The sequence below is a fragment of the Olea europaea genome, unplaced genomic scaffold (genome assembly GCF_002742605.1).
Source record: "Olea europaea var. sylvestris unplaced genomic scaffold, O_europaea_v1 scaffold273, whole genome shotgun sequence".
Classification (NCBI taxonomy): domain Eukaryota; kingdom Viridiplantae; phylum Streptophyta; class Magnoliopsida; order Lamiales; family Oleaceae; genus Olea; species Olea europaea.
Window position 1 is genome coordinate 478724 of NW_019245723.1, and position 23155 is coordinate 501878.

At 34.2% G+C, this 23155-nt stretch overlaps 1 long non-coding RNA gene across 1 annotated transcript; it reads right to left on the reverse strand.

Annotated features, from left to right (window-relative positions):
* Positions 1–8032: 8032 nt before the first annotated feature.
* Positions 8033–8438, reverse strand: LOC111383645. The gene is made up of 2 exons (XR_002700774.1): positions 8323–8438; positions 8033–8218 (listed from the first exon to the last, which is right to left on the reverse strand). It is a non-coding gene; the product is annotated as an uncharacterized LOC111383645 (long non-coding RNA).
* Positions 8439–23155: the final 14717 nt, after the last annotated feature.

The window sequence follows — 23155 nt, forward strand, 5'->3', positions numbered from 1 at the left end:
TGGCTCGATTCCAATCGAATTAGACTAGCAATTCGCCAAAAAAAACCCGAAGTTATCACGAAATCAAAAACCACCTTTCATTTGCTCGATTCCAATCATATTAGACTAGTGATTCGCCAAAAATGAACAAACCCGAAGTTATCATGACATCAAAATCTGATTTTCATTTGCTCGATTCCAATTAACTTAAATTAGCAACTCGCCAAAAAATGAACAAACTCGAAGATATCATGGAATCAAAAACCGCTTTTACTTGGCTAGATTCCAGTCGAATTAGACTCACAATTCGCCAAAAATGAACAAACCCAAAGTTATCATGAAATCAAAACCACTTTACATTGGCTTGATTCCAATCGAATTAGACTAGCAATTCGTCAAAAAACGAACAAACCAGAAGTTATCAAGTAATCAAAATCCACTTTTCATTGGCTCGATTTCGATCGAATTAGACTAGCAATTCGTCAAAGGCGAACAAACACGAAGTTAACATGTAATCAAAAGCCTCTTTTCAATGGCTCATTCCAATCGAATAAGGCTCGTAATTCGTGAAAAATGTACAAAGTCGAAGTTATCATGAAATCAAATCTGCTTTTCATGGGCTCGATTCCAATCGAATTAGACTAGCAATTTCCCAAAAAGGACTAAACCCGAAGTTATCATGAAATCAAAAACCACTTTTCATTGGCTCGATTCCAAACGAATTAGACTCGTAATTCGCCAAAAACTAACAGACCCGAAGTTATCATGAAATCAACACCCACTTTTCATTGGCTCGATTCCAATTGAATTAGACTAGCAATTCGCCAAAAATTAACAAACCCGAGGTTGTGATGAAATCAAAAGCCACTTTTCGTTGGCTCGATTCCATTCGAATTAGACTAGAAATTCGCAAAAAATGAACAAATTTGAAGTTATCTTGAAATCAAAACCAACTTTTCACTGGCTCGATTACAATCGAATAAGACTACCAATTCGCCAAAAATGAACAATCCAGAAGTTGACATGTAATCAAAAGCCTCTTTTCATTGGCTCGATTCCAATCGAATTTGACTAGTAATTCGCCAAAAATGAACAAATCCGAAGTTATCAAGTAATCAAAATCCACTTTTCATTGGCTCAATTCCAATAGAATTAGGCTAGCAATTCACCAAAGAGGAACAAACCCGAAGTTATCATGAAATAAAAAACCACTTTTCATTAGCTCGATTCCATTCGAATTAGACTTGCAATTCATTAAAAACAAACAAACCCGAAGTTATCATGTAATCAAAAGCCACTTTTCATTGGCTCGATTCCAATCGAAATTGACTAGTAATTCGCCAAAAATGAACAAACCACAAATTATCATGAAATCAAAATTGGCTCGATTCCAATCGAATTAGACTTGAAATTAGCCAAAAACGAACAAATTTGAAGTTATCATGGAATCAAAAACCACTTTTCATTGGCTCGATTCCAATCGAATTAGACTAGCATTTCGCCAAAAATGAACAAACCCGAAGTTATCATGAAATCAAAAACCACTTTTCATTGGCTCGATTCCAATCGAATTAGACTAGCATTTCGCCAAAAATGAACAAACCCGAATTTATCATGAAATCAAATCCTACTTCTCATTGGCCCGATTCCATTCGAATTAGACTAGCAATTCGCCAAAAATGAAGAAACTCGAAGTTATCATGAAATCAAAAGCCACTTCTCATTGGCTCGATTACAATCAAATTAGAATAGCAATTTGTCAGAAACGAACAAACCCGAAGTTAACATGTAATCAAAAGCCTCTTTTCATTGGCTCGAATCCAATCGAATTAGACTCGCAACTCGCCAAAAATGAACAAATCCGAAGTTATCATGAAATCAAAAACCACTTTTCATTTGCTGGATTCTAATCGAATTAGACTTGCAAATTGACAAAAAGGAACAAACCCGAAGTTATCATAAAATCAAAAGCCACTTTTCATTGGCTCGATTAAAATCGAATTAGACTAGCAGTTCGCCAAAAATGAACAAACCCGAAGTTACCAAGTAATCAAAATCCACTTTTCATCAGATCGATTCCAGTCGGATTAGACTAACTATTAACCAAAAATGATCAAACCTGAACTTATGATGAAATCAAAACCCACTTTTCATTGGCTCGTTCCAATTCAATTAGACTAGTAGTTCGCCAAAATTAACAAAGTTGAAGTTATCAGGAAATCAAAAGCCACTTTTCATTAGCTCGATTCTAAACGAATTAGACTCGCAACAAGCCAAAAATGAACAATTCTGAAGTTATCATGAAATCAAAAACCACTTTTCATTGGCTTGATTCCAATCGTATTAGACTCGCAATTTGCCAAAAAGGGACAAATCCAAAGTTATCATGAAATCAAAAACCACTTTTCGTTGGCTCTATTCCAATTGAATTAGACTACCAATTTGCCAAAAACGAACAAACCCGAAGTTATCAAGTAATAAAAATCCACATTTCATTGGCTCAATTCCAAGCAAATTAGGCTAGCTATTAACCAAAAACGAACAAACCCGAAGTCATAATGAAATCAAAAACCACTTTTCGTTGGCTCGATTCCAATTGAATTAGTCTAGGCATTCGTAAAAAATGAACAAACCCGAAGTTGCAATGAAATCAAAAGCCACTTTTCATTGACTCGATTCCATTCGAATTAGACTAGAAATTCGCCAAAAATGAACAAACTTGAAGTTCTCGTGAAATCAAAAACCACTTTTCACTAGCTTGAATCCAATCGAATTAGACTAGCGACTCGCCAAAAACGAACAAACCCGAAGTTATCATGAAATCAAAATCCACTTTTCATGGGCTCAATTCAAATTGTATTGAACTAGCAATTTGCCAGAAAGGAACAATCCCGAATTTATAATGAAATCAAAAACCACTTTTCATTGGCTCGAGTCCAATTGAACAAGACTCGCAATTCGCCAAAAAATGAACAAATCTGAAGTTATCAAGTTATCAAGATCCACTTTTCATTGGCTCGATTCCAATCAAATTAGACAAGCTTTTTGCCAAAAATGGACAAACCCGAAGTTATCAAGAAATCAAAACCTACTTCTCATTAGCTCGATTCCAATCGAATTAGACTAGCAATTCGCCAAAGATAAAGAAACCCGAAGTTATCAAGAAATCAAAAGCCACTTTCCTTGGCTCGATTCCAATCGATTTAGACTAGCAATTTGTCGAAAATGAACAAACCCGAAGTTATCATGAAATTAAAAACCACTTTTCATTGGCTCGATTCCAATCGAATTAGACAAGCGTTTCACCAAAAATGGACAAACACGAAGTTATCAAGAAATCAAAAAGCACTTTTCATTGGCTCGATTCTAATCGAATTAGACTAGCAATTCGCCAAAATCGAACAAATTTAATCATTTCAATTAAATGTTTTTAATCCTTTTATTCGTGAGGAGCTGGATGAGAAGAAACTCTCACGTCCGGTTCTGTAGTAGAGATGGAATTGTGAAACAACCATCAACTATAACCCCAAAAGAACTAGATTCCGTAAACAACATAGAGGAAGAATGAAGGGAATATCTTATCCGAAGTTATCATGAAATCAAAAATAACTTTTCATTGGCTCGATTCCAATCTAATTAGACTAGGAATTCGCCGAAACCAAAAAAACCTGAAGTGATCATGTAATCAAAAGACACTTTCCATTGGTTCGATTCCAATCAAATTAGACTAGCAACTCGCCAAAGACGAACAAACCCGAAGTTATCATGAAATCAAAATTGGCTCGATTCCAATCGAATTAGACTAGACATTTGCCAAAAACAAACAAATTTGAAGTTATCATCAAATCAAAAACCAGTTTTCATTGGCTCGATTCCAATCGAATTAGACTAGCAATTCGTCAAAAACAAACAAACCCGAAGTTGTCATGAAATCCAAAACCACTTTTCATTTGCTCGTTCCAATCAAATTAGACTACCAATTCGCCAAAAACAAACAAACTCGAAGTTATCATGAAATCAAAAGCCAATTTTCATTTGCTCGATTCCAATTGAATTGGACTAGCAACTAACCAAAAATGAACAAACCCGAAGTTATCATGTAATCAAAAGTCACTTTTAATTAGCTCGATTCCAATTGAATTAGACTCGCAATTCGCCAGAAACGAACAAAGCCGAAGTGATCAAGAAATCAAAAACCTCTTTTCATTGGCTCGATTCCTATCGAATTAGACTCACAACTCGCCAAAAACGAACAAACCCGAAGTTATCATGAAATCAAAAACCACTTTTCATTTGCTCGATTTCAATGAATTAGACTAGCAATTTGCCAAAAAGGAACAAAGTCGAAGTTATCATGAAATCAAAAACCACTTTTCATTGGCTTGATTCCAATTGAATTAGACTCGCAATTCCCAAAAATGAACAAATCCGAAGTTATCAAGTAATCAAAATCCACTTTTCATTAGCTCGATTCCAATCGAATTAGACTAGCATTTCGCCAAAAATGAAAAAACCCGAATTTATCATGAAATCAAAACCTACTTCTCATTGGCCCGATTCCATTCGAATTAGACTAGCAATTCGCCAAAAATGAAGAAACTCGAAGTTATCATGAAATCAAAAGCCATTTTTCCTTAGCTTGATTCCAATCAAATTAGACTAGCAATTCGTCGAAAACGAACAAACCCGAAGTTATCAAGAAATCAAAAAGCACTTTTCATTGGCTCGATTCCAATCGAATTATACTAGCAATTTGTCAAAAATAAACAAACCCAAAGTTATCAAGTAATCAAAATCCACATTTCATTGCTCGATTAGAACCTAATTAAATTAGCTATTAACCAAAACCAAACGAACCCAAAGTTGTCATGTAATCAAGAACCACTTTTCATTGGCTCGATTCTAATCGAATTAGACTAGAAATTCGCCAAAACGAACAAACCCGAAGTTATCAAGTGATCAAAATGCACTTTTCATTGGCTCGATTCCAATCGAATTAGACTAGCAATTCGCCAAAAAGGAACAAACCCGAAGTTATCATGAAATCAAAAACCACTTTTCATTGGCTCGATTCCATTCGAATGAGACTTGCAATTCGTTAAAAACAAACAAACCTGAATTGATCATGTAATCAAAAGCCACCTTTCATTGGCTCCATTGAATTTGACTTGTAATTCGTCAAAAACGAACAAATTTGAAGTTATCATGGAATCAAAAACCACTTTTCGTTGGCTCGATTCCTATCGAATTAGACAAGCAATTCGCTGAAACAAACAAACCCGAAGTTATCATGAAATCAAAAACCAGTTTTCATTGGCTCGATTCCAATCGAATTAGACTAGCAATTCGCAAAAAACGAACAAACCTGAAGCTATCATGAAATCATAAACCACTTTTCATTGGCTTGATTGCAAATGAATTAGACTAGCAAGTTGTCGAAAATGAACAAATCTGAAGTTATTGTGAAATCAAAAACCACTTTTCATTGGCTCGATTCCAATCGATTTAGACTTGCATTTCGCAAAAAACGAACAAACCAAAGTTATGATGAAATCAAAAACCACTATTCATTGGCTCGATACCAATCGAATTAAACTAGCGATTCGCCAAAAATGAACAAACCCAAAATTATCATGAAATCATAGGCCACTTGTCATTGCCTTGATTCCAAACGAATTAGTCTTGCAAGTCACCGAAAACGAACAAACCCGAAGTTATAAAGAAATCAAAAACCAATTTTCACTTGCTCGATTCCAATCGAACTAGAATAACAATTCGTTAAAAATGAACAAACCCGAAGTTATCATGAAATCAAAAACCACTTTTCACTGGCTCGATTCGAAATGAATTAGACTAGCAATTCGCCAAAAATGAACGAACCCGAAGTTATCATGAAATCATAGACCACTTTTCATTGGCTCGATTCCAAACCAATTAGACTAGCAATTCATCGAAAATGAAGAAACCCCAAGTTATCATTCAATCAAAAACCACTTTTCATTGGCTCGATTCCAATCGAATTACACTAGCAATTCGCCAAAAATAAACAAACCCGAAGTTATCATGAAATCAATAACCACTTTTCTTTGGCTCGATTCCAATCGAATTAAGACTAGCAATTCGCCAAAAATGAAAAAACCTGAAGCGATCATGCAATCAAAAGCCACTTTTCATTGGCTCGATTCCAATCGAATCAGACTAGCAATTTGCCAAAAATGAACAAACTCGAAGTTATCATGAAATCAAAATTGTCTCGATTCCAATCGAAATAGACTTGAAATTAGCCAAAAAGGAACAAATTTGAAGTTATCATGAAATCAAAAACCACTTTTCATTGGCTCAATTCCAATCTAATTAGACTAGCAATTCGCCAAAAATAAGCAAACCCGAAGTTATCATGAAATCAAAAACAACTTTTCATTTGCTCGAATCCAATCAAATTAGACTAGCAGTTCGCCAATAATTAACAAACTCGAAGTTATCATGAAATCAAAAGCCACTTTTCACTGGCTCGATTACAATCGAATAAGACTACCAATTCTCGAAAAATGAACAAACCAGAAGCTGACTTGTAATCAAAAGCTTCTTTTCATTGGCTCGATTCCAATCGAATTTGACTAGTAATTCGCCAAAAATGAACAAACTCGAAGTTATCAAGTAATCAAAATCCTCTTTTCATTGGCTCGATTCCAATAGAATTGGACTAGCAATTCGCCAAAGAGGAACAAACCCGAAGTTATCATTAAATCAAAAACCACTTTTCATTAGCTCGATTCCATTCGAATTAGACTTGCAAATCGTTAAAAATGAAAAAACCTGAAGTTATCATGTAATCAAAAGCCACTTTTCATTGGCTCGATTCCAATCGAATTTGACTGGTAATTCGCCAAAAACGAACAAACCCTAAATTATCATGAAATCAAAATTGGCTCAATTCCAATCGAATTAGACTTGAAATTAGCCAAAAATAAACAAATTTGAAGTTATCATGGAATCAAAAGCCACTTTTCATTGGCTCGATTCCAATCGAATTAGACTAGCAATTCACCAAAAAACAAACCCGAAGTTATCATGAAATCAAAAATCACTTTTCATTTGCTTGATTCCAATCGAATTAGACTAGCTATTCGCAAAAAATGAACAAACCCGAAGCTATCATGAAAACATAAACCACTTTTCATTGGCTTGATTCCAAACGAATTAGACTAGCAAGTCGCCGAAAATGAACAAACCCGAAGTTATTATGAAATCAAAAACCACTTATCATTGGCTCGATTCCAATCGAATCAGACTTGCATTTCGCAAAAAATGAACAAATCGAAGTTATGATGAAATCAAAAACCACTATTCATTGTCTCGATTCAAATTGAATTAGACTTGCAATGCGCCAAAAATGAACAAATCCGAAGTTATCACGAAATCATAAGCCACATGTCATTGCCTCGATTCCAAATGAATTAGTCTTGCAAGTCACCGAAAATGAACAAACCCAAAGTTATCAAGAAATCAAAAAACCACTTTTCACTGGTTTGATTCCAATCGAGCCAGACAAGCAATTTGCTAAAAATGAACAAACCCGAAGTTATCATAAAAATCAAAAACCTCTTTTCATTGGCTCTATTCCAATCGAATTAGACTAGCAATTCGCTAAAAAAGAACGAACTCGAAGTTATCGTAAAATCAAAAACTACTTTTCATTGGCTCGATTCCAAACGAATTAGATTAGCAATTCGCAAAAAATGAACGAACCCGAAGTTATCATGAAATCATAGACCACTTTTCATTGGCTCGATTCCAAACCAATTAGACTAGCAATTCACCGAAAATGAAGAAACCCCAAGTTATCATTCAATCAAAAATCACTTTTCATTGGCTCGATTCCATTCGAATTAGACTTGTAATTCGTTAAAAATGAACAAACCCAAAGTTATGATGAAATCAAAAGCCACTTTTCATTGGCTCGATTCCAATCGAATTTGTAATGCCCCAAATATTATTGACTTAAATTTGAGGAGTTACCGATATCATTCCATAATCATACATCAAGCGGAAATAAAATTTAAAATTTAATACCTTAATTTATTGAAACTCAAATACTGAATCAAATAAACATAGCGTCATGAATGGAATTGAAGAGAAACATAAAATGCCCTAACAAATTTATTATGGATTCCTAAAAATTTCTTTTACTTGGCAACCTGCGCACCACTCAGCCACCATCCACGTTGACCAATCTGACCTGAAAAGTTAAAATGGAAGGAGTGAGTAATTTATACTCAGTAGGATACGTGCGTCCAAGACAATATGATAACTTTTAAAACTTGAATCTATAACATTCCATACCATCATTTCATCAAAAGCAATCGGTGATCAATCGAAAGCTCTAGTACATTTGAGAAGACCCGAAGGCAATCTCACATTTCATTTCATAGGGACCCGCAGGTCAATTAGCATTTCATGAAATAACTCACATAAAAAAAATTATAATATTGCAAGGATGAATCACTTGCACATGGTATCCTACCTTGTTAATCTACAAATTTTGAAAACAAGATCCAAGAATCACGCTCCAAATGTTTATTTTCTGTCAACGCAATTGTTGCCGTGTATGTGCATGCAATAGATGTGATTAAAGAGGCAAAGAGAATTATGATTTTGATAGAATATGAATATAATAGGGGGTTTCTGCTGAACTTAAAGAATGAAACCAAAAACTAAGGAAATGGGGTTCATGACAAAAATATGTGTATGGCATTAGTATTTATAGGCAAATATAACGTAGTTGATAAGGGTTAGAACTGTGTTAGTCATTATCCTCTATAAGATTGAAATTTATCCAAATTATATGAAGGATAATTAAAAATCAAGAATAGTCATTATGTGATCAGATTTTATATAATTACGATGTGTATAATTTTAGTTGTAACTTGTAGATAATAAATGGAATCTACCTATTATATTGTTTAAAATTCAAATGGGTCTTATAATTCAAAAATAAGGATAATGACTAAAAATAGAGATAAATTACATTATATATAATTTTATACACAACACGTGTAAACATAGGGGAAAACCAAGTTATATACAACACGTGTTCAACACGTGTACACGTAGGAGAACACTAATCTTGTTATAATCATTGTCAAATGGAAAACAGAATTGGATTCAATCATTTTCAAATAAAATATTTTATAAGATTTGCCAATTATCTTGAAAGATACGGTCTCTCTAGTTAATCACATGTTCACAGAAATCGATTCTGTTACACTGTATTTCAAATGGAAAAACAGAATTTGGGTATGACTAAATCCTTAAAGATAATCATGATTATAAAATATTGTATTATTTTGCTAATTATCTTTAAAGGGACATTATTTGAAAATATATATTAAATAAGTTTCTTTGAATTCATTTATTCCAACTTAAGTTATCATTATCCATACATGCAGACATTAAGATAAGTTGGGCTCTAATTGCATTGGATATAAGGCTTAATTTATTTTAGTACAAACAAACAATTTAATAAATAACTTATAAGACTTGTATCTAATTTCCATGAAAGTAGTGTTTATTCTCTTTTGTCAAACTGAGAGCAAAATGCGGACAGCTTTAATGAAATTTGATTACAGTAACATAAATTCTTGTTTCATTATGGTTAACTCCAAATCCTAATTTAACTAACTAATAAGGAATCATGATTGCAGCATTGAAGTCACGTCCAATTTTGCCAAGTGAATTAATCCCTTAATCTTTGATCTCTTTAACTTAATTTATTCTAAACATAAAATTGGATTTGGCCAAGTAAAACAACATTAGGATTTAAACACTAGAATTAGATTAATTATAACTAAGGTTTTAAAACTCCACCATGGCTTCAATTAACGTAATCTATTGTACCAAAGAAGACTAACCCTAATCAAAAGCACACGTGGCTACACATCTTATTTAAAATAATATTACTTACCATTTTCATTAACACCAAAGCTTAAAACTTTAGAACTATAACATCTTGGCCATAACTTATTCAAATTAATTTTTTTCTCGAGCCTAAAATGCATAATTAATTACAAGCTATCAAACGAGTACAATATTGATATACTTACTCTCACTCTTCCAAAATTTAATTATTTGACTCAAAATATAACAATTTAAAATATATTGCATCTTAGTCCCTCAACTTTTGAAATATAACATATAAAACAGATATGTTTTTATGCTCAAATTTTCGGGATGTTACAGAATTAGACTAGCAAGTCACAGAAAATGAACAAACCCTAAGTTATAATGAAATCAAAAACCACTTTTCATTGGCTCGATTCCAATCGAACTAGACTAGGAATTCACCAAAAATGAACAACCCTAAAGTTATCATGAAATCAAAAGCGACTTTTCATTGGTTCGATTCGAATCGAATTAGACTAGCAATTCGCGAAAGATGAAAAAACTCGAAGTTATCATGAAATCATAAGCCACTTTTCATTGGCTCGATTCCAATCGAATTTGACTAGCAATTCGCCATAAACGAACATACTCGAAGTGTTCATGGAATCAAAAACCGCTTTTCATTGGCTCGATTCCAATCGAATTAGACTAGCAATTCGCCATAAACAAACAAACCCGAAGTTATCATGAAATCAAAAGCCACTTTTCATTGGCTCGATTCCAATCGAATTAGATTAGCAATTCGACAAAAATGAACAAACCCGAAGTTATCATGAAATCAAAAGCCACTTTTCATTGGCTCGATTCCAATCGAATTAGATTAGCAATTCGACAAAAATGAACAAACCCGAAGTAGTCATGAAATAAAAAACCACTTTTCATTGGTTCAATTCGAATCGAATTAGACTAGCAATTAGCGAAAAATGAAAAAACTCGAAGTTGTCGTGAAATCAAAAGCCACTTTTCATTGGCTCGATTCCAATCGAATTAGACTAGCAATTCGCCAAAAATGAACAAACCCGAAGTTATCATGAAATCAAAAGCCACTTTTCATTGGCTCAATTCCAATCGAATTAGATTAGCAATTCGACAAAAATGAACAAACCCGAAGTGGTCATGAAATAAAAAACCACTTTTCATTGGCTCGATTCCATTCGAATTAGACTAGCAATTCATCAATAACGAAAAAACCCAAAGTTATCATGAAATCAAATGCTACTTTTCATTTGCTCGATTCAAATCGAATCAGACTAGGAATTCACCAAAAATGAACAAAACCCGAAATTGTCATGAAATCAAAAGCCACTTTTCAATGGCTCAATTCCAATCGAATTAGACTAGCAATTTGCCAAAAACGAACACACCCGAGGCTATCATGAAATCAAAAACAGCTTTTCATTAGCTCGATTCCAATCGAATTAGATAGGGAATTCGTAAAAAATGAAAAAATCGGAAGTGATCATGTAATCAAAAGCCACTTTTCAATGTCTCCGTTCCATTCGAATTAGACTAGCAATTCACCAAAAATGAACAAACCCGAAGTTATCATGAAATGAAAATTAGCTCGATTCCAATTGAATTAGACTAGAAATTTGCCAAAAATGAACAAACCCGAAGTTATCATGTAATCAAAAGCCACTTTTAATTGGCTCGATTCCAATCGAATTAGACTCTCAATTCGCCAAAAACGAACAAACCCGAAGTTATCAAGAAATCAAAAACCTCTTTTCATTGGCTCGATTCCTATCGAATTAGACGCACAACTCACTAAAAACGAACAAACCTGAAGTTATCATGAAATCAAAAACCACTTTTCATTTGCTCGATTTCAATGAATTAGACTAGCAGTTTGCCAAAAAGGAACAAAGCCGAAGTTATCATGAAATCAAAAACCACTTTTCATTGTCTCGATTCCAATTGAATTAGACTCGTAATTCCCGAAAACGAACAAACCCGAAATTATCAAGAAATCAAAATCCACTTTTCATTGGCTAGATTCCAATCGAATTAGATTAGCGATTCGTCAAAATCGAATAAACTCGAATTTATCATGAAATCAAAAGCCACTTTTCATTGGCTCGATTCCAATCGAATTAGATTAGCAATTCGACAAAAATGAACAAACCCGAAATAGTCATGAAATAAAAAACCACTTTTCATCAGTTCAATTTGAATCGAATTAGACTAGCAATTAGCGAAAAATGAAAAAACTCGAAGTTGTCGTGAAATCAAAAGCCACTTTTCATTGGCTCGATTCCAATCGAATTAGACTAGCAATTCGCCAAAAACGAACAACCCGAAGTTATCATGAAATGAAAAGCCACTTTTCATTGGCTCGATTCCAATCGAATTAGATTAGCAATTCGACAAAAATGAACAAACCCGAAGTGGTCATGAAATAAAAAACCACTTTTCATTGGCTCGATTCTATTCGAATTAGACTAGCAATTCATCAATAACGAAAAAACCCAAAGTTGTCATGAAATCAAATGCTACTTTTCATTTGCTCGATTCAAATCGAATCAGACTAGGAATTCACCAAAAACGAACAAAACCCGAAGTTGTCATGAAATCAAAAGCCACTTTTCAATGGCTCAATTCCAATCGAATTAGACTAGCAATTTGCCAAAAATGAACACACCCGAGGCTATCATGAAATCAAAAACAGCTTTTCATTAGCTCAATTCCAATCGAATTAGATAGGGAATTCGTAAAAAATGAAAAAATCGGAAGTGATCATGTAATCAAAAGCCACTTTTCAATGTCTCCGTTCCATTCGAATTAGACTAGAAATTCGCCAAAAATGAACAAACCCGTAGTTATCATGAAATGAAAATTAGCTCGATTCCAATCGAATTAGACTAGAAATTCGCCAAAAATGAACAAACCCGAAGTTATCATGTAATCAAAAGCCACTTTTAATTGGCTCGATTCCAATCGAATTAGACTCTCAATTCGCCAAAAACGAACAAACCCGAAGTTATCAAGAAATCAAAAACCTCTTTTCATTGGCTCGATTCCTATCGAATTAGACTCACTACTCGCTAAAAATGAACAAACCTGAAGTTATCATGAAATCAAAAACCACTTTTCATTTGCTCGATTTCAATGAATTAGACTAGCAGTTTGCCAAAAAGGAACAAAGCCGAAGTTATCATGAAATCAAAAACCACTTTTCATTGTCTCGATTCCAATTGAATTAGACTCGTAATTCCCGAAAACGAACAAACCCGAAGTTATCATGAAATCAAAAACCACTTTTCATTGTCTCGATTCCAATTGAATTAGACTCGTAATTCCCGAAAACGAACAAACCCGAAGTTATCAAGAAATCAAAATCCACTTTTCATTGGCTAGATTCTAATCGAATTAGACTAGCAATTCGCCAAAATCGAACAAACTCGAATTTATCATGAAATCAAAACCAACTTCTCATTGGCTCGATTCCAATCGAATTAGACAAGTAATTCGCCAAAAATGAAGAAACCCGAATTTATCATGAAATCAAAAGCCACTTTTCATTGGCTTGATTCCAATCGTATTAGACTAGTAATTTGCCAAAAAGGGACAAACCCGAAGTTATCAAGTGATAAAAATCCACATTTCATTGGCTCGATTCCAAGCAAATTAGACTAGCTATTAACAAAAAATGAACAAACAAGAAGTTATAATGAAATCAAAAACTACTTTTCATTGGCTCGATTCCATTTGAATTAGTCTAGGAATTCGCCAAAAATGAACAAACCCGAAGTTACGATGAAATCAAAAGCCACTTTTCATTGACTCGATTCCATTCGAATTAGACTAGAAATTCGACAAAAACGAACAAGTTCGAAGTTATCGTGAAATCAAAACCCACTTTTCATTGGCTCGATTCCAATCGAATTAGACTAGCAATTCGCCAAAAACAAACAAACCCGAAGTTATCATGAAATCCAAAACCACTTTTCATTTGTTCGTTCCAATCAAATTAGACTACCAATTCGCCAAAAACAAACAAACCCGAAGTTATCATGAAATCAAAAGCCAATTTTCATTTGCTCGATTCCAATCGAATTGGACTAGCAACTCACCAAAATCAAACAAACACGAAGTTATCATGAAATCAAAAATAACTTTGCATTGGCTCGATTCCAACCGAATTAGACTAGGAATCTCCAAAATCGAAAAAACCCGAAGTGGTCATGTAATCAAAAGACACTTTCCATTGGTTCGATTCCAATCTAACTAGACTAGCAATTCGCCAAAAACGAACAAACCGAAGTTATCATGAAATCAAAACTGACTCGATTCCAATCGAATTAGACTAGAAATTTGCCAAAAACAAACAAATTTGAAGTTATCATGAAATCAAAAACCACTTTTCCTTGGCTCGATTCCAATCGAATTAGACTAGCAATTCGCCAAAAACAAACAAACCCGAAGTTATCACGAAATCAAAAATCACTTTTCATTTGCTCTATTCCAATCAAATTAGACTAGCAATTCGCCAATAACAAACAAACCCAAAGTTATCTTGAAATCAAAAGCCAATTTTCATTGGCTCGATTCCAATCGAATTGGACTAGCAACTAACCAAAAATGAACAAACCCGAAGTTATCATGTAATCAAAAGCCACTTTTAATTGGCTCGATTCCAATCGAATTAGACTCTCAATTCGCCAAAAACGAACAAACCCGAAGTTATCAAGAAATCAAAAACCTCTTTTCATTGGCTCGATTCCTATCGAATTAGACTCACAACTCGCTAAAAATGAACAAACCTGAAGTTATCATGAAATCAAAAACCACTTTTCATTTGCTCGATTTCAATGAATTAGACTAGCAATTTGCTAAAAAGGAACAAAGCCGAAGTTATCATGAAATCAAAAACCACTTTTCATTGTCTCGATTCCAATTGAATTAGACTCGTAATTCCCAAAAACGAACAAACCCGAAATTATCAAGTAATCAAAGTCCAATTTTCATTTGCTCGATTCCAATCGAATTAGACTAGCAATTCGCCAAAATCGAACAAACTCGAATTTATCATGAAATCAAAACCTACTTCTCATTGGCTCGATTCCAATCAAATTAGACAAGCAATTCGCCAAAAATGAAGAAACCCGAAGATATCATGAAATCAAAAGCCACTTTTCCTTGGCTTGATTCCAATCGAATTAGACTAGCAATTTGTTGAAAACGAACAAACCCGAAGTTATCATGAAATTAAAAACCACTTTACATTGGCTCGATTCTAGTCGAATTAGACAAGCATTTCGCCAAAAATGAACAAACCCGAAGTTATGAAGAAATCAAAAAGCACTTTTATTGGCTCGATTCCAATCGAATTATACTAGCAATTCGTCAAAAACAAACAAACCCAAAGTTATCAAGTAATCAAAATCCACTTTTCATTGCTCAATTCGAACCAAATTAGATTAGCTATTAACCAAAAACAAACAAACCCAAATTTTCATTGGCTCGATTCTAATCGAATTAGACTAGCAATTCGCCAAAAACGAACAAACCCGAAGTTATTAGGTGATCAAAATCCACTTTTCATTGGCTCGATTCCAATTGAATTAGACTAGCAATTCGCCAAAAAGGAACAAACCCGAAGTTATGATGAAATCAAAAACCACTTTTGATTGGCTCGATTCCATTTGAATTAGACTTGCAATTCGTTAAAAACAAACAAACCCGAAGTGATCATGCAATCAAAAGCCACTTTTCACTGGCTCGATTCCAATCGAATTTGACTATTAATTCGTAAAAAATGAACAAACCCAAACTTATCATGAAATCAAAATTGGCTCAATTTCAATCGAATTAGACTTGAAATTAGCCAAAAACGAACAAATTTGAAGTTATCATGGAATCAAAAACCACTTTTCATTGGCTCGATTCCAATCGAATTAGACAAGCAATTCGTCGAAAGCAAACAAACCCGAAGTTATCATGAAATCAAAAACCACTTTTCATTGGCTCGATTCCTATCGAATTAGACTAGCATTCGCAAAAAATGAACAGACCCGAAGCTATCATGAAATCATAAACCACTTTTCATTGGCTTGATTCCAAATGAATTAGACTAGCAAGTCGCTGAAAATGAACAAACCCGAAGTTAACGTGAAATCAAAAACCACTTTTCATTGGCTCGATTCCAATCAAATTAGACTTGCATTTCGCAAAAAATGAACAAACCGAAGTTATGTTGAAATCAAAAACTACTATTCATTGGCTCGATTCCAATTGAATTAAACTCGCAATTCGTCAAAAACGAACAAACCCGAAGTTATCATGAAATCATAAGCCACTTGTCATTGCCTCGATTCCAAACCAAATAGTCTTGCAAGTCACCGAAAACGAACAAACCCAAAGTTATCAAGAAATCAAAAACCACATTTCACTGGCTCGATTGCAATCGAAATAGAATAGCAATTCGCTAAAAATGAACAAACCCAAAGTTATCATGAAATCAAAAACCATTTTTCACTGGCTCGATGCCAAACGAATTAGACTAGCAACTCGCCAAAAACGAACGTACCCGAAGTTATCATGTAGTCAAAAACCACTTTTCATTGGCTCGATTCCAATCGAATTAGACTAGCAATTTGCCAAAAACGAACGAACCTAAAGTTATCATGAAATCATAGACAACTTTTCATTGGCTCAATTCCAAACGAATTGGACTAGCAATTCGCTAAAAATGAACAAACCCACAATTATCATGAAATCAAAAACCCCTTTTCATTGGCTCGATTCCAATCGAATTAGACTAGCAATTCGCCAAAAACAAACAAACCCGAAGTTATCACGAAATCAAAAATCACTTTTCATTGACTCAATTCCAATCAAATTACACTAGCAATTCACCCAAAACGAACCAGCCCGAAGTTATCACGAAATCAATAACCACTTTTCTTTGGCTCGATTCCGATCGAATTAAGACTAGCGATTTGCCAAAAATGAAAAAAACCCGAAGTGATCATGTAATCAAAAGCCACATTTCATTGGCTCGATTCCAATCGAATCAGACTAGTGATTCGTCAAAAACGAACAAACTCGATGTTATCATGAAATCAAAATTATCTCGATTCCAACCGAATTAGACTTGAAATTAGCCAAAAATGAACAAATTTGAAGTCATCATGAAATCAAAAACCACTTTTCATTGGCTCGATTCCAATCAAATTAGACTAGCAATTCACCAAAAATAAGCAAACCCGAAGTTATCATGAAATCAAAAACAACTTTTCATTTGCTCGAATCCAATCAAATTAGACTAGGAATTAGCCAATAATGAACAAACCCGAAGTTATCATGAAATCAAAAGCCACTTTTCATTGGCTCGAATACAATCGAATAAGACTAGAAATTCACCAAAGATGAACAAACTAGAAGTCACCATGTAATCAAAAGCCTCTTTTCATTGGCTCGATTCCAATCGAATTTGACTAGTAATTCCCCAAAAATGAACAAACCCGAAGTTATCATGAAATCATAAGCCACTTGTCATTGCCTTGATTCCAAACGAATTAGTCTTGCAAGTCACCGAAAACGAACAAACCCGAAGTTATCAAGAAATCAAAAACCACTTTTCACTGGCTCGATTCCAATCGAACTAGAATAGCAATTTGCTAAAAATGAACAAACCCGAAGTTATCATGAAATCAAAACCCTCTTTTCACCGGCTCGATTCCAAACGAATTAGACTAGCAATTCGCCAAAAATGAACGAGCCCGACGTTATCATGAAATCAAAAACCACTTTTCAGTGGCTCGATTCCAATCGAATTAGACTAACAATTCGTCAAAAACGAACGAACCTAAAGTTATCATGAAATCATAGACCAATTTTCATTTGCTCAATTCCAAATGAATTGGACTAGCAATTCGCCAAAAATGAACAAACCCAAAATTATCATGAAATCAAAAATCACTTTTCATTGGCTCGATTCCAATCAAATTTGACTAGCAATTCGCCAAAATTGAACAAACCCGAAGTTATCTTGAAGTCAAAAAGTACTTTTTATTGGCTCAATTCCAATCGAATTACGCTAGCAATCCGTCAAAAATGAACAAACCCGAAGTTATCACGAAATCAATAACTACTTTTCTTTGGCTCGATTCCAATTGAATTAAGACTAGCAATTCGCCAAAAATGAAAAAATCCAAAGTGATCATGTAATAAAAAGCCACTTTTCATTGGCTCGATTCCAATCGAATCAGACTAGCAATTCACCAAAAAGAACAAACTCGAAGTTATCATGAAATCAAAATTGTCTCGATTCCAATCGAATTAGACTTGAAATTAGCCAAAAACGAACAAATTTGAAGTCATCATGAAATCAAAAACCACTTTTCATTGGCTCGATTCCAATCAATTTAGACTAGCAATTCGTCAAAAACAAGCAAACCCGAAGTTATCATGAAATCAAAAACAACTTTTCATTTGCTCGAATCCATTCAAATTAGATTAGCAGTTACCAATAATGAACAAACCCGAAGTTATCATGAAATCAAAAGCAACTTTTCACTGGCTCGATTACAATCGAATAAGACTAGTAATTCGCCAAAGATGAACAAACTAGAAGTTGACATGTAATCAAAAGCCTCTTTTCACTGGCTCGATTCCAATCGAATTTGACTAGTATTTCGCCAAAAATGAAAAAACCCGAAGTTATCAAGTAATCAAAATTAACTTTTCATTGGCTCGATTCCAATAGAATTAGACTAGCAATTCGCTAAAGATGAACAAGCCCAAAGTTATCATGAAATCAAAAACCACTTTTCATTAGCTCGATTCCATTCAAATTAGACTTGTGATTCGTTAAAAATGAACAAAACCGAAGTAATCATGTAATCAAAAGCCACTTTTCATTGGCTTGATTCAAATCGAATTTGACTAGGAATTCGCCAAAAAATGAACAAACCCTAAATTATCATGAAATCAAAATTGGCTCGATTCCAATCGAATTAGACTTGAAATTAGCCAAAAATGAACAAATTTGAAGTCATCATGGAATCAAAAACCACTTTTCATTGGTTCGATTCCAATCAAATTAGACCAGCAATTCACAAAAAAAGAACAAACCCGAAGCTATCATGAAAACATAAACAACTTTTCATTGGCTTGATTCCAAACGAAGTAGACAAGCAAGTCGCAAAAAATGAACAAACCCGAAGTTATCATGAAATCAAAAACCACTTTTCATTGGCTCGATTCCAATCGAATTAGACTTGTATTTCGTAAAAAATGAACAAACCAAAGTTATGATGAAATCAAAAACCACTATTCATTGGCTCGATTCAAATCGAATTAGACTTGCAATTCGCCAAAAACGAACAAATCCGAAGTTATCACGAAATCATAAGCCACATGTCATTGCCTCGATTCCAAACGAATTAGTCTTGCAAGTCACCGAAAACAAACAAACCCGAAGTTATCAAGAAACCAAAAACCACTTTTCACTGGCTCGATTCCAATCGAGCTAGACTAGCAATTCGCTAAAAATGAACAAACCCGAAGTTATCAGGAAAATCAAAAACCACTTTTCATTGGCTCTATTCCAATCAAATTAAAAGTAGCAATTCGCTAAAAATGAACGAACCCGAAGTTATCATAAAATCAAAAACCACTTTTCATTGGCTCGATTCCAAACGAATTAGATTAGTAATTCGCCAAAAATGAACGAACCGGAAGTTATCATGAAATCAAAAATCATTTTTCATTGGCTCGATTCCATTCGAATTAGACTTGCAATTCGTTAAAAATGTACAAACCCGAAGTTATGATGAAATCAAAAGCCACTTTTCATTGGCACAATTCTAATCGAATTATACTAGCAAGTCATAGAAAACGAACAAACCCTAAGTTATCATGAAATCAAAAATCAATTTTCACGGGCTCGATTCCAATCGAACTAGACTAGGAATTCGCCAAAAATGAACAATCCCGAAGTTATCATGAAATCGAAAGTGACTTTTAATTGGTTCGATTTGAATCGAATTAGACTAGCAATTCGCGAAAAATGAAAAAACTCGAAGTTGTCATGAAATCATAAGCCACTTTTCATTGGCTCGATTCCAATCAAATTAGACTAGCAATTCGCCATAAACGAACAAACTCGAAGTTTTCATGGAATCAAAAACCGCTTTTCATTGGCTCGATTCCAATCGAATTATACTAGCAATTTGCCAAAAACGAACAAACCCGAAGTTATCATGAAATCAAAAACCACTTTTCATTGGCTCGATTCCAATTGAATTAGATTAGCAATTCGACAAAAATGAACAAACCCGAAGTACTCATGAAATAAAAAACCACTTTTCATTGGTTCGATTCGAATCGAATTAGACTAGCAATTCGTAAAAAATGAAAAAACCCGAAGTTGTCGTGAAATCAAAAGCCACTTTTCATTGGCTCGATTCCAATCGAATTAGACTAGCAATTCGCCAAAAATGAACAAACCCGAATTTATCATGAAATCAGAAGCCACTTTTCATTGGCTCGATTCCAATCGAATTAGATTAGCAATTCGACGAAAATGAACAAACCCGAAGTAGTCATGAAATAAAAAACCACTTTTCATTGGCTCGATTCCGTTCGAATTAGACTAGCAATTCTCCAATATTGAAAACTCACAAAGTTATCATGAAATCAAATGCACTTTTCATTGGCTCGATTCAAAGCGAATTAGACTAGCAATTCACCAAAAACGAACAAAACCCGAAGTTGTCGTGAAATCAAAAGCCACTTTTCATTGGCTCAATTCCAATTGAATTAGACTAGCAATTCGCCATAAATGAACTAACCCGAAGTTATCATGAAATCAACAACCACTTTTCATTGGCTCGATGCAAATCGAATTAGACTAGCAATTCGCCATAAATGAACTAACCCGAAGTTATCATGAAATCAACAACCACTTTTCATTGGCTCGATGCAAATCGAATTAGACTAGCAATTCGCCATAAATGAACTAACCCGAAGTTATCATGAAATCAACAACCACTTTTCATTGGCTCGATGCAAATCGAATTAGACTAGCAATTCGCCATAAATGAACTAACCCGAAGTTATCATGAAATCAACAACCACTTTTCATTGGCTCGATGCAAATCGAATTAGACTAGCAATTCGCCATAAATGAACTAACCCGAAGTTATCATGAAATCAACAACCACTTTTCATTGGCTCGATTCCAATCGAATTAGATTAGCAATTCGACAAAAATGAACAAACCCGAAGTAGTCATGAAATAAAAAACCACTTTTCATTGGCTCGATTCCATTCGAATTAGACTAGCAATTCTCCAATAATGAAAACTCACAAAGTTATCATGAAATCAAATGCACTTTTCATTGGCTCGATTCAAATCGAATTAGACTAGCAATTCTCCAAAAATGAACAAACCCGAAGTTGTTGTGAAATCAAAAGCCACTTTTCATTGGCTCAATTCCAATCGAATTAGACTAGCAATTCGCCATAAACGAACTAACCCGAAGTTATCATGAAATCAAAAACCACTTTTCATTAGCTCAATTCCAATCGAATTAGACTAGCAATTTGCCAAAAATGAAGACACCCGAGGCTATCATGAAATCAAAAATAGCTTTTCATTGGCTCGATTCCAATCGAATTAGACTGGGAATTCGTAAAAAATGAAAAAACCTGAAGTGATCATGTAATCAAAAGCCACTTTTCAATGTTTCGGTTCCATTCGAATTAGACTAGCAATTCGCCAAAAACAAACAAACACGAAGTTATCATGAAATGAAAATTGGCTCGATTCCAATCGAATTAGACCAGAAATTTGCCAAAAATGAGCAATTTCGAAGTTATCATGAAATCAAAAACCACTCCTCATTGGCTCGATTCCAATTGAATTAGACTAGCAATTTGCCAAATACAAACAAACCCGAAGTTATCATGAAATCAAAAACCACTTTTCATTTGCTCTATTCCAATCAAATTAGACTAGCAATTCGCCAATAACGAACAAACCCGAAGTTATCTTGAAATCAAAAGCCAGTTTTCATTAGCTCGATTACAATCGAATTAGACTAGCAATTCGCCAAAAATTAACAAACCCGAAGTTGCAATGAAATTAAAAGCCACTTTTCATTGACTCCATTCCATTCGAATTAGACCAGAAATTCGCCAAAAATGAACAAATTTGAAGTTATCATGAAATCAAAAACCACTTTTCACTAGCTTGATTCCAATCGAATTAGACTAGCAATTCGCCAAAAACGAACAAACCCGAAGTTACCATGAAATCAAAATCCACTTTTCATGGGCTTAATTCCAATCAAACTGGACTTGCAATTTGCTAAAAAGGAACAATCCCGAATTTATAATGAAATCAAAAACAACTTTTCATTGGCTCGAGTCCAATTGAACTAGACTCGCAATTCGCCAAAAAATGAACAAACCCGAAATTATCAAGTAACCGAAATCAACTTTTCATTGGCTCGATTCCAATCGAATTAGACAAGCATTTCACCAGAAATGGACAAACCCGAAGTGATCAAGTAATCAAAAAGCACTTTTCATTGGCTCGATTACAATCGAATTAGACTAGCAATTCGCCAAAAATGAACTAACCCAAAGTTATCAAGTAATCAAAATCCACTTTTCATTTGCTCAATTCCGGTCAAAAATAACTTTTCATTGACTCGATTACAATTGAATTAGACTAGGAATTCTCCAAAACCCAAAAAACCCGAAGTGAGCATGTAATCAAAGGACACTTTTCATTGGTTCGATTCCAATCGAATTATACTAGCAATTCGCCAAAAACGAACAAACCTGAAGTTATCATGAAATCAAAATTAGCTTGATTCCAATCGAATTAGACTAGAAATTTGCCAAAAACGAACAAATTCGAAGTTATCATGATATCAAAAACCACTTTTCATTGGCTCGATTCCAATCGAATTAGACTAGCAATTCGGCAAAAACAAACAAACCCGAAGTTATCATGAAATCCAAAACCACTTTTCATTTGCTCATTCCAATCAAATTAGACTACCAATTCGCCAAAAATAAACAAACCCGAAGTTATCATGAAATCAAAAGCCAATTTTCATTTGCTCGATACCAATCAAATTGGACTAGTAACTCACCAAAAATGAACAAGCCCGAAGTTATCATGAAATCAAAAATAACTTTTTATTGGCTCGATTCCAGTCGAATTAGACTAGGAATTCTCCAAAATCGAAAAAACCCGAAGTGATCATGTAAT